Genomic DNA, 14,447 nt, shown 5'->3' with positions numbered 1-14,447 from the left:
GACAGACATGAAGTAATATCTCACTGAAGTTTTAATTTGCACTTACCTAACAGTTAGTGATGTTGAGCATCTTTGCATGTGCCTATTGGCCATCTGCATATCTTCTTTGGAAAAATGCCTTTTCAGATCCTTTGACCATTTTTTAACTGGGTTTGTTTTTTTGATGTTGAGTTGCACAAATTATTTATATATTTTGGATGTTAACCCCTTATCAGATATATGGTTTGCAAATATCTTCTCCCAATTGTTAGGTTGTCTTTTTGTTTTGTCGATGGTTTCCTTTGCTGTGCAGAGGAGTTTTGGTTTGATGTAGTCCCATTTGTTTATTTCTTCTTCAGTTTCCCTTTCTTGGTGAGACATGCTATTCAAAAAGAAACTGCTAAGACCGATGTCAGAGTGTACTGCCTGTGTTCTATTCTAGAAGTTTTGTGGCTTTATACCATACATTCAAGTCTTGAATCCATTTTGAGTTGATTTTTTTTATCATATAAGATAATGGCCTACTTTCATTCTTTTGCATGTGGCTCTCCAGTTTTCCCAACACCATCTATTGAAAAGACTTTCCTTTCTCCATTATATTCTTAGCTCACTTGTCAAAATTAGGTGTCCATAGATGTGTGAGTTTATTTCTAGGCTCTGTGTACTGTTCCAATGATATGTGTGTCTACTATTGTGCCCGTACCATGCTGTTGTGATTACTATAGCTTTGCAGTATATTTTGAAATCAGGGAGTGTGATAACTCCAACTTCATTTTTTTCTTCTCAGAATTGCTTTAGCTGTTTGGGGTCTTTTGTTTCCACATAAATTTTAGAATTTTTGTTCTATTTCTGTGAAAAATGTCATCAGAACTTTGATAGAGATTGCATTGAATCTGTAGATTTCTTAAGGAATTATGGACATTTTGGCTATGCTAATTTTTCCAATCCATGAGCACGGAATATCTTTCCATTTCTTTGTGTGTTCCTCGATTTCTTTCAATAATGTTTTATAGTTTTCAACAAGAAGGTCTTTCACTTCTTTCATTAAGTTTATTCCTAAGTATTTAATTCTTTTTGTTGCAATTGGAAATGGGATTGTATTCTTAATTTCTCTTTCTGCTACTTTGGTTTTATTATAAAGACAAATGATTTTTGTGTGTTAGTTTTGTATCCTGCAGCTTTACTGTATTCGTTTATTATTTCTCTTAGTTTTTTGGTGGATTCTTTAGGGTTTTCTACATATAAAATAATCTCATCTGCTAATAGAGACAGTTTTATTTCTTTTCCAATTTGGATCCTTTTTATTTCTTTTTCTTGACTGCTTGCTCTGGATAGGACTTCCAATACCGTGTTCAATAAGAGCAGTGAAGGTGAGCACCCTTGTATTCTTATCTGATTCCTGTTCTTAAAGGAATAACTTTCAGTTTTTCACCTTTGAATATGATGTTAGCTATGGGTTTGTCATACTTGGTCTTTATTATGTTGAGGTACTTTGTCTATTGGCCCTTTTATTCAGAGGTTTTTTTTTTATCATAAATGTATGTTGTATCTTGTTGAATACTTTCTCTGAATCTATTGAGATGATCATGTGATTTTTATTCTTTATTTTTTTAAATGTGGTGTATTATGTTGATTGATTTGTGGGTGTTGAACCATCCTTACATCCATGAACTAAACTCACTTGATCATCACGTGTAATCTTTTAAGATTTTACTTTTCATTTTTCTCCAGCAGAGGTATATTTCTTCCTCTTCCACCCCTGTCAGTGTTGTTCCTTGTTGAAGGGTTCTTTTTATCCAGTTTCCAAATCTCTCTCAGAGGCAATTTTTCCACAGGTAGTTGTAGATTTGTTATATCCCTGGAAGGAGGTGAGTTCAGAGTCCTCTTATGCTACCATCTTCCAAGAACCATTAATTTGCTTTCAGATTCAGTGGACTTACTTATTCTGGACATTCCATATAAATGGAATCATACAACATGTAGCCTTTTGCGTCTGGCTGTTTTCATTTAGCATAATTTTTTCAAAGTTTATCTGTCTAACAGCATGTATCAGTACTTCTCCCTTCTCATGGGTTATTAATAATTCCTTGTATCAATATATCAGCTCATCATCTCAACATCTCAACATCAGCTCAACAGCTGATGGATATTTGGGTTATTTTAATTTTTTGGTTAATAATGCCACTATGAATATCATGTGCAGGTTTTCATTGTAAGATCTGTTTGCAATTATTTTGGGTATTTACTTAGGAGTTGAATTCCTGAGTCAATTGATAATTGCATTTAACTTTTGGTCTATTTATCAGTACTGTTTTCCACAGATCCTTTATGATTTTACATTCCTACCAGAAAAGTACAAGGATTCCAGTGTATTCACAAAATCACCAATAATTTCAAATTTCTTTTTATAAAAAATATAGTAACCATTTTAGGGAACATTGAGGTGTCTTATTGTGGTTTTGGTTTGAGTTTGTCTAATGACTGATTATGTTGACCATCATTTCGTGGTTTTTTTGGCCATTATACATTTTTGTTAGAGAAATGTTTATTCAAGTCCTTTGTCCATTTGAAACATATAAGGCTTGTTAGAAGGCAAATAGACAAACAACACGAGTAAGTTCTCTGCTATCAGTAAATACATCAATGTACATGAATTAAACTCATCAATTAAAGGAAATTTTCTGTTTTGGGTATGAACCTTCCATTACGAAAAATATGGAATAAAAATTATGGTGTGCCATGTTGAAAATCTTACTAAAATTTCTAACAGATAAAGAAAAGAAATTGGCAGATGTTTATTCTACTGCCTCTATTTGACAGAATCTAGATGTTCTGGCAATGGCAACTAGGTAAGAAAATGAAATGTGTTTCACTTGTCTTTCTCTTGGATTCCTAGACACAATCAGCATCATTGTACCGTTCTTTTGAATGAAGATCTTTCCTGATCATCAAGAATTCAAATATTACTTTCATCACTTTTTCTTGAAGTTTCATTAAATGTGACTGATTTCTTATAGTAACTGAAAAGTGCCTGTGTTTTGTAATTCTACAGCTTTCTGGAAATCTTGGAGAATATAATGGGTATATATGTGGGGAAATTACAAAAGTGAGCACCTTCTCCATGTTAGTTGACCTTGAGGTCCAGCATAAGAACATTTTTTAAGCCCTGCCTGAGCTCATTGCTCTTGAGTGCAGACATCATAGGGTTAAGGACAGGAGTAATGACATTGGGTAGTATACCGAGCAGAACTTGGATGAGAGGAACAGTCGTTGCTCTACTATTGGTGATGGAAATGACAATGATGACTGTATAGGAGAAGAGGGTTAGGATGAAGTGGAAAGCACAGGTACTTAGGGCCTTGGATGCAGCTTCTTCTGAGTTCAGCTTCAACAGAGAGTGAAGTATGAAAGCATATGACAAAATAATCAAACCCAGGTTACTTCCCATGAGTGTCCAGGCCAAAAGTAGCTGGTAGATATTCTCGACTGTCCTGTCATAATCACAGCATATGTTAGTGACTCCAAGATTAGAGCACAGATAGTGCTCAATTTGGTTCTGGGATCAGAACTGTCTCTAAGCAGCCAACACAGGTACTGGGATGGTAGACAAATGGTTCTGAGTACCATGAACACAGTTGCTTTGATCACAAAAGGTTTAGTAATTATTGAAGGATAGCATAGGTGTCAGCAAATGGCTATATATCTTTCTATAGACATGAAGACTAAGATGCCTGACTCCATGCCCACAAAACAAGGTATGTGTTGCATCTGAACAAAGCACTCACAGAGATTGATGACCTTAACGTTAAACCAGAAGATAGCCAAAATCTTGGACATGATAGTGGTAGCCAAACCATGTCCACCATGGCCAGAATGTCCAGGAAATGGTACATAGGCTGGTGCAGGGTTGCTTCTTGATTGATGATGATCAGGATAAGGATGTTGGCACTGAGAGCTAAGAGGTAGAGCAGAGCCAGGGGCATGGAGAGCCAGTGCTGCCAGCTGTGAATGCCTGGGAATCCCATCAGAATGAACTCAGAGACCTGGAACGCAGAGCTGTTGGAATCTCTGAAATCCTGGAACATCCTTCACTAAGAGGAAAAGTATTCAAGGTTATTAATCTTAATAATATCTCTTACAGTACTTCAAAAGAAATAACCCAACTTCATGATATTGAAGAGGGGAAATTATCATCTTTACATAGTCTCAATCCACCGTTAACATTATTGGACATTTCTAATGAAACAGAACTATGGTTGTACATTCTGGATGCTAACTCAGTTAATCACCACAAAAACTCCATAAGGCAGGTCATATATTTTCCACATTATTGAGGAATACAACATTAGAGAATACCAAGAACTTGGTCATTATCTTCTGCCTGGTAAGTCATGGAAGCTGGACAAGAGGAAAGCCGTCTGGTATCCCAGCCTGGCCTTTTAAGTTTCATTTTGCTAACGCATTGGTTTCTTTAGAAACTTAATGTACAGAATAAGTGTAGAGACTTGTATGTGTGGAGACATTTAGGTGAGAGATTAGAGTATGGGATATGGAAAAGAACTCTTTTTATTCAAGGACTTGAGAGTTCTTGAAATACTCAAGAATATTATTTAATTTTAATTAAGATGTATGAGGTAACGTTGTATATCCATGTTTTAGTGAGGAAACTGATGTCTAAAATTGCTAATGACCTGTTCAAAGCCATGTAACTATCAGAGAAAAATTCGGTTTAGGAATCTCAATATTCTTTAAATCCAGTTGATTCTGGTTTTGAGTACCTCTCTCCTACTCGGACACTTTTTTGCTTCTTGGAGCACTGCAGATAGACACACTGTAAGGAATAAAGCAGATGTTAAAAAATGAGTTTCAGGTAAATGTTTTCAAAATCAAAATACTAAAATTAAATCACTCTATGTGTAAGAAGCTTCCTGTTTTTAATCATGTATTCATTTTAAGGTAAAAACTGAAACAGATTTTCATGATCTCTTTCTACCAAATGTGTGCTGTTTATTATTTGTTTCCTTTCAACATTTCGCAGTTAAATACATAGTATAAAAACATAGAACATTTGGAAAATATTGTGGTTCAAAATTACAGTATTTACAGAAGAAAAATGTGGCTATAGACTTGCTGGATATATTCATCTTCACCCAATATCATTCCATTGTACCTACAACATAACAAACAAAGGTAAGTTAAGGAAGATATATATTGAAATAAATACATCCGTTTGCTTCATATAGACTGTTTTCATAACTTTTGAAATTCAGTATTTTATTTTTATAGCTTGCTTTGTTTTTTATCTTTAATTTTGGAACTATTTCTCAAATGTCTTGCCATCTTTGTCTATTACTTCAGACTTAATAGTCTTTAGAAAGCTGATTTGAAACTCCAGGTGATGAGTGAGTCTCAATTGGTGGTATTTAACTTTACTGCTCTTGTAGGGACCTCTTTGCTTCATGTTCATGTTCTTGTTTATCAGTGTTTGTAGGTCTCTTTTCAAGGTCTTTCAATTTTTCCAGAAAAGAATCCACCAATCTACATCCTTATACAAAACAAGCTCTATACTACAGAGCTTCTTCCTAGCGTGAGAGACTTCAATTATTATAAATCTCATGTGTTATATCTTCATTCCAGAGAAGATAGTTACGATAAAGGAAAAGCCCAAAGGCAAGCCTTCCTTTTAAAGTATCCTGAGTTACAATATTAACAGCATTAGGTAAAATAATAGTTAAATAAACTGAATAGCAAACTAACAGATGGCAGATATGCCCCCAGGCTTCTGCTCTGCTAGGAAATTTTTCACCGTAGAAAATCTTTGAATGGCAATATACTTCCTAAAATCTCTTTTGTTTTGTGCCAATATTTCTTATTAAAAACTATATTAAGCAAATATACATGCTCATAAATATTATGCATATGTTACATATGTATAAATAATGCAAGGGTGTGAAAGGTTGACAAATTCTGTTTATGTATATATGTCTTCTAATATGTACATTATTTGGAAATATACTTGGCATATGTGACAACACATGCCAAGATGTCTAGTAAAGGCCATACCTTTATGTTTATGGGTGGGTTTATTGAAGGGAAGAAATGTACAAAATTTCCAATTGGTAAGAGGCAATTAGAAAGTTCTTTTTTTTCTGTCATATAACTGAACACAGGTTTAGTATTAGGTAAACAAGATAAAATGGATGTGACAGGGCTCAGAAATTTATGTTAATACTGCTCTCTTTGAGAAAGCCTCCCTGAGTTAAGCTTGGCCTCAACTACTGCCTGACACATGAAATTACCAAGAGATTCTCTTAAGATTCTGATGATACATGAAACTACTAAGGTCATAGATGTAGGATTGACAGTAGGGTTCAGTATTAGTTATGGCATAACTGCAGACAGAAAGTTATTGTGTAACAGTGAGTACAATGTAGTAGTGAATAATAATCTTTGGCAAATGATAGACCTGAACTTGTATTCTCGTATTCCATTTAATAGTCGTATCAATTAAGTTTGTTATCATGTATAGACTTCTATTGGTACTAAATCATTTTAATCTCTATAAGATTGCAATAATAATATCAATCTCAAAGTAATGTTTCAAGTTTTAAATGAGATAATTCTATTTGATTCTATGAGATTATTCTATTAATATCTAAACAACATTGATTGATGTTTAAGTATTAATTCAACCTTATATTTCTGAGATAAACTCCAATTGGTTACTAGTTATTATGTTTTTCATGCATTAATAGGTTCAATTTTTACTCTTAATACTTTAAGATTTTTTACATCTGCATTCCTAAGACACATTGGCCCATCAATTTTCTTTCTTATAATGTCTTCGTAAGGTTTTGATATTGAAGTTGTGTGTCTTCATGAAACAAGTTTGGAAGTGTTACATCATTCAATGTTCTCTGCAAGGATTTAGTTCTTATTTAAATATTTGAATAAATTCACCATTAACGTCATCTGAGCCTGGAGTTACTTTTATGGAAAGGATTTAATTACAGATTCTATTTCTCTAACAGATATGGGCTTATTTAGATTTTTTCTATCTTTTTCTGTCAGTTTTGGTGATTGGATATTTCAAGGAATTTCCATTTCATCTATCTTGTCAAATTTATTGTTCACTTTTAGTTAATTTGTAAAAATTATGCTCTCAAAAATAGAAATGCAAAAAGTGGAATAAAAACTACTCTGATTATTGAGAGTCACAGACACACAGTCATTACTCTTATAAGAATTCTCTTTATAAAACATAAAGAAGCAACTCAAACACTTTAACTCATAATTAAAAGAAAATACCAATATATGGGGGAAAAATTAAACTTAATTTCTTACAAGTTAGCAGCAAATGCAAGCAGCTTTTACAAAATATCTTTTCCTGAAAAGGACTATTCCTTTCACTCAGTTTCTTGGATGTATACTCATATGAATCTAAAAATGAATATCTTTTCTTCTTTCCTCATGACTTCATATCCACACAATCCTGTCTTTTGGTAAGAAATAATTACAACTTGAATTCTTCAACATGGAGAAATGAATTTTTTATCTTATTTGTTTTGTTAGAAGGGAAAATAACTCAGTGGTGATTTGTACAGTGTCAATTTGGTTAAGATGGAATTACACTTCCCAGAATCTTCTTCTTCTTTGTTGGTGGATTGGAGTTGTCCAAAAGGGGAATTTGTGTAAGATTTGGAAGGTAGAAAGAAGTAAAGCAGTATTCATTGTTCTCGGAGGGTCGTCGTGTTAAATGTGGTGGAAGACAGACACAGAGATAAAGGTCGTTTCCTGCTTGTCCATGCTCTATGCCCCAAATAGCAGAATACACTTTCTTTTCAAGTGCATATGGGTCATAAAACATGGGAGGATAAATTTAATAGCATAGGAATCATAGAGAATATGCTCTCTAACTAAAAATAACTAAATTACTAATTAATAATACTAAAATGCCAAATACTTCCAAGATATATGTGAATTAAAAATCTGAATAATCATGTCAAAGAACTCGTGCAGAAAGTGAACACATTTCAGTCTATCAAAATTTGAGGGAAACAGAAAAGCATTTTTTAGAGAGAAATTAGCAGATTTAAATACCTATAATAGTATTTAAAATCAGTTATCTGAAGTTTCACCTTAAAATCTAGAAAAAAAGAGGATTGAATAAAAACCAAAATAAGAAAAATAAGCAATAACACTAAAATTAACTTTATTTATATTCAACAGCAATAAACAATACAAAATTGAAAGTGTAAGAAAACAAAAATGATTTATCATAGGTTTCAACATTGATAAAACACTTAGGTATCTATTTAGTAAGATATTGCAAGACCTTTACACTATACTACAGAACATTGCTAAGAGAGTTCAAAGAAGGTCTAAATAAATAAATTTAATATGCTCAAGGATTGGAATACTGGAGAGTGTTAAAATATCATTTTTCTAAAATTGATCTACAGGTTCAATAGGATCCTCATAAAAATCCAGGAAAGACCTTTATAACTCTAAAAAATTAAGCTAAAATATCTATGGACTTGGAAAGGACAAAGAATATATAAAGCAATCTTTAAAAAGAAGGAACAAATATAGAGGGCTTACACTAACTAATTTAAAGACTTACAAGGCTACAGTGATCATGATAATATAGTGATAATAAAAGGATAGAAATAAAAATAAATGAAACAGAAAAGTGAGTCCAGGAAAAGACTCATACATATATGGTCTACTGATTTTCAACAAAGGAATGAAAATATGTAATAAGAGGAATAGATTTTCCACAGGGTGCTGGAACAATTGTGTGTCCCTGGGGACAAATGAATCACTGCCCTTACCTCACTGCATACAAAAAAATTACCTGAACATGGAGCACACAGTTAAACTAGAAGATAAAATTACAGATCCTCTAGATGAAAATTTAAAGGCTGTCTTAATGACTTTGAGCTAGGCAATGTTTCTTAGCTAGGAAACAAAAAGTTTAAACTACAAAATAAAAATTTGGTGAGATGTACATGACTAAAATTAAAAACTTCTCCTCTTTGAAAGACACTATTAATAATATCCAACATGAAAAGACAAATTAGAAAATGAGAGAGAAAAGATTTACCATAAATCTATCTTAATAATGACCTTTATTTGTAATATATAATGAATATTTTCAATTCAATAATAATACTACATATAACCCAAATAAAAATGACAAAATGTTTGAACAGACATTTCACCAAGGAGGATGTGTAAGAGAAAAGAAAACAAAAAAGGCTTAGTATCGTTAGTCATCTGGGAAACTCAAAGCAAAATCACAATGAGATATCACGATAAACACAGTAGCATGTTTGAAATTAAAAAGACTGACCATATCAAGTGTTGGTAAGAACGTGCACCACCTGGACTTCCATATACTGTTGTTGGGAATGTAAATGGTAAAATCACTTTGCAAAACACTTTGCCAGTTTCATGAAAACTTTAAACATATACCTATTATATGACTCAACAATTCCACTCCTAGATATCTACCTAAGAAAACTAAAAATATGTGCCTATAAAAAGACTTGCTCATGAAGGGCTACAGTTAGTTATTCATAATAGCCCCAATCAGGAAACAAATGAATATCTGATAATACAGGTGAGGGAGCAAACAAATTGTAGTAAATCCATACTATGGCATACTAGAAGCAATTCAAAAAGAATGAACTACTAATACTCAAAATTACATGAATGAATCTTACAAATATTATGCTGGGTGAAAGAAACCAGACAGAAAGGAACATACTATATTACCCCATGTATACTAATATTTAGGGTCACTAATTTAATATGTAATGTTACAAAGCAGATCGGGAGGTATTTGGGACTTGAAATGTGGTTGACGATTGACTGAAAGGAGCACAAGGAAATTTTGAGGGGTAATAAAAATTTTTATAACATAATTATATAGTTGGTGCACAGGTGTATATATCTGTCAAAACTTCTTAAATAGTATCTTTACAATATGTGCATTTTAATGTATGTGAATTATACATTATAAAGTTGAGATAAAACTCAGCAACATAAATCAATATGTTATCAATAAAGTGAAGATTAAGCATATGATCACCCCAACAGATGCAAATTAATAATATTATAACACTCAAAATGCTTAAGAAAAAAACTAACTGATCTTGGAACAGAAAAGAATTATCTTTCAGTTGATTTAGGGTATGTATTCAAGAGACATCACCACTTGAACTCTCCCAAACTCATTTCATGAGGCCAGCATTACTAAGATACTAAAGCCAGACAAGAACACTACAAGGAAAGAAAACTACAGGCCAATACCTCTGATAAATGTAAATTCAAACAGTCCCAACAAAATATTAACAGACTGAATTCAACAACACATTAAAAGGATGATGCACTATGATCAAGTGGATTCATCTCTGGCACACAAGGATGTTTCAGTGTATGCAAATCAATAAGTTTGATACACCACATTAATTGAATGACAGACGACAATCATGTGATCATCTCAATAGATGCAGAAAAAGCATCGACAAAATTCAACATCCTTTTGTGATAAAAACTCCTAACAAGGTGGGTATAGAAGGAATGTACGTGAACATAATACAGGTCATATATGACAAACCCATATATAGCCACACATTATTCAACAGTGAAAGGCCAAAAGCTTTCATTCTAAGATCAGGAACAAGACTTGGATGCCCACTTTCACCCCTCTTATTTAACATAATACAGAAAGTCTTATCCAGAGCAATTAAGCAAGAAAAGGAAATAAAAGACATCAAAATTGGAAAAGAAAATTATCTCTGTTTGCTGATAACAAGACCTTGTAGCTTGAAAATCCTCTGGACTCCACCAAAAAACAGTTAGATATCATAAACAAATTCAGAAAAGTTTCAGGATACAACATCAGCATACAAAAACCAGTTGTGTTTCTATATACTAACAATTAACTATCTGAAAGAGAAATAAAGAAAACATTCAAATGTACAATAGTGTCAGAAACGGTAAAAACTTAGGAATAAATTTAACCAAGGAAGAGAAGATATATACACCAAAATTATTAGACATTGATAAAAGAATTTGAAGAAAACACAAATAAATGGAGAGATATTCCATGCTCATGGATCAGAAGAGTGAATTTTGTTAAAATATCTGTACCACCCAAGTTCTTCTGTAGATTCAATGCAATCTCTATCAAAATTCCAATGGGATTTTTCACAGAAATAGAATAAAATAATGCTAAAATTTGTGTGGAACCACAAATGACCCCAAATAGCCAAAGCAATTATTAGAAAGAACAAAGCTGAAGGCATCACACTTCCTGATTTCAAACTATATTACAAAGCTATAGTAATAAAAACAGTATGTCATTGGCATAAAAACAGACACATAGACCAATGGAACAGAATCAAGAGCCCATGAATAAACCCATGTATATATGGTCAACTAATATTTGACAAGGGAGTCAAAAATACTCGATGAAGAAAGGATAGTCTTTTCAATAAGTGGTTCCAGGAAAACTGGATATCCACATGCAAAAGACTGAAAATAGACCCCTATCTTACACCACTCACAAAAATTAACTCAAAATGGATTATAGGTTTGAATGTAAGATCTGAAACCATAAAACTCCTAGAAGAAAACATAGGGGAAAAAGCTCCTTGATATGGGTCTTGGCAATGATTTTTTTTGAATATGACACCAAAGGTACCAGAGCAAAAACAAAAATCAAGTGGGACTACATCAAATTAAAAATTTCTGTGCAGCAATCAACAAAATGAAAAGGCAAGTATCAGACTGGGAAAAGATATTTTCAAACCATATATCTGATAAGGGGTTAATATCCAAAATATACAAGCATCTCATACTATTCTAGCAAAAAATCTAACCATTTTATTAATAATATGCAGAGGACTTGAATAGATATTTTTCAAAGAAGACATACAAATAGCCAACAAGTACCTGGAAAGTGCTCAGTATCATTAATCAATGGGGAAATGCAAATGAAATCTACAATGAGGTATCACCTAAAACCTGTTAGAATGACTATTTTTCAAAAAAAACACAATAGATTGCAAGTTCTGGTGAGAATGGGGACAAAAGGGAACCCTGGTGCACTGTTAGTGGGAATGTAAACTGGTACAGTCACTATGGAAAACAATGTGGAGATTCTTCAAAAAATTAAAAACACAACTACCACATGATCTGGAAGTTTTACTTCTGGGTATAGATCCAAAGGAGATGAAATTACTACCTCAAAGAGAAATCTACACTCCATGTTCATTGCAGCACTGTTCACAATAGGCCAGGATATGGAAACAACTGAAGTGTCTGCTGATGGATGAATGGATAAAGAAAATGTGGCATATACGTACAATGGAATGTTATTCAGCCATGAGGAAGAAGGAAATCCTCTCATTTGTAAAAACATTAATGGATCTTGAGGGCAGTATGCTAAATGAGTTTAAGTCAGACAGAGAAAAACAAATACTGTATGATATCACTTACACATGGAATCTAAAAACATCAGACTCATATACACAGAGATTAGAATGGTAGTCGTCAGGAGTCAAGAGGTGGAGAAAATTGGGACATGTCAGTCAAAGGGTAAAAACCTGCAATTATAAATATGAATGAGTTCTGGGGATCTAATGTACAGCACGGTGACAATAGTTAATACTGTATTGTATACTTGAAAGTTACTGTAAGAATAGAACTTTAATGTTCTCACCATAATAATACAACAAAGCAAACACCTTCTCCATATTATCTGCCCTTGATGTCCAGCTTAAGAAGTTTATATAAGCACTGACTGAGCTCCTTGTTCTTGAGTGCGTGTACCATGCGGTTGAGGACAGGAAGAATGACATTGGGTACAACATTGAATAGAACATGTCGAGAGGAACTGCAATTGCTCTACTGTGTGTGATAGAAATGACCATGATGACTGTGTAGAAGAAAAGGATTAGGATGAGGTGGGAATTGCAGGTACTTAGGGCCTGGGATGCAGCTTCTGCTGAGGCCAGCTTAAGCACAGAGTAAAGTATCAAAATATATGACCAAATAATCAAACCTAGGTCATTTCCCATGAGTGTCCAGGCCAGAAGAAACAGATAGATACTCTTGACTGTCCTGTCATCATCACAGGATAGGCTAGTGACTCCAACATTAGAGCAAAGACAGAGCCCAATTTCGTTCTGGGAGCAGTATTGTCTCTGAGTAGCAAATACAGGCACTCGGGTGGTAGTTAGGCTGTTTCTGAGTGCTATGAACACAGTTGCTTTGACCACAAATGATTCAGTAACTATTGATAGATAATGTATGGGTCAGCACATGGTTATATATCCATCTATAGCCATGCAGACAAAAATGCCTGATTTCATGCCCACAAAACAATGTATGATATACATAAGAGCAAAGCACTCAAGGAGACTGATGGCTTCAGCATTAAGCCATAAGATAGCTAAAATCATGGGCATGATGGTAGTAGCTAGGCCCATGTCCGCCATAGCCAAAATGCCTAGGAAATGGTACATGAGCTGGTGCAAGGTTGCTTCTTGATTTATGATGATCAGGACAAGGATGTTGGCACTGAGAGCTAAGAAGCAGAGCAGAGTCAGGGGCAGGGAGAACCAGTGCTGCCAACTGTGAATACCTGGGAATCCCATCAGAATGAACTCAGAGACCTGGAACTTAGAACTGTTGGAATCTGTAAGATCTTGGAACATCCTCCACTAAGAGGAAAAGTATTCAAGAGTCCTAATCTTACTAATCTCTCCGGCAGTATTGAAAAAGAGTTTCCCAGTTTCATGATATTGAAGGGAGGGATTCATCATTATTATTGTCATCCCATCATTAACATTATTGGACATTCCTAATGGAACGGGAACTGTGGTGTCACACTCTATGCGTTCATTCAGTTAGTCATCACAAAAACTACATAAGGTAGGTCACATTATTTCTACCTCTCATAATTGAGGAATAATGTGAGCAAGCGAATGGTCAATATTACTATTCTATCATACTTCCTTTGACTTAACAAGTGGTTTACCACACACATTGAAGAGAACCTTTAAAAAATAACCTGGATTAACAATGAAGTTCACTTGAATATACATGTGATTCTAAAACGTGAACTTCAAGATTTGTATGATACAACTCAGGTACTCTTGTAAAAAAATTAGAATGTAGAAATACACAAAAAGGAAAAATAAGCGATTAGCAATACTGACAAGATATTCAATAGTAAATCAATCTATAACATGATAAAAAACAAACGAACAAATGGAGAGCCACTGATGAAACAGAAAGAAAATGGGGGAACTCCAAAGATGAAAGGTAACCATGATGGAATTACGGAAGAATGGAAGCTCAAAAGGTGCAAAGAAAGCATTGCTATAAAAAAATATGGATTCAGACTGAGAAATGTCTGATACTAAGAGAAGGAGGGGGTCATGAGAAAATCA

General features: G+C 33.7%; 2 pseudogenes; both read right to left on the bottom strand.

The window, feature by feature from the left end:
- Nucleotides 1-3,103: 3,103 nt before the first annotated feature.
- Nucleotides 3,104-4,064, bottom strand: LOC103555744 (putative olfactory receptor 56B2; annotated as a pseudogene).
- Nucleotides 4,065-12,747: 8,683 nt separating this feature from the next.
- Nucleotides 12,748-13,709, bottom strand: LOC103555743 (putative olfactory receptor 56B2; annotated as a pseudogene).
- Between the last annotated feature and the right edge of the window lie 738 nt (nt 13,710-14,447).

Source organism: Equus przewalskii, chromosome 6 (assembly GCF_037783145.1).
Source record: "Equus przewalskii isolate Varuska chromosome 6, EquPr2, whole genome shotgun sequence".
In the NCBI taxonomy this organism is placed as follows: domain Eukaryota; kingdom Metazoa; phylum Chordata; class Mammalia; order Perissodactyla; family Equidae; genus Equus; species Equus przewalskii.
This window is presented reverse-complemented; position numbering and strand designations above follow the sequence as displayed.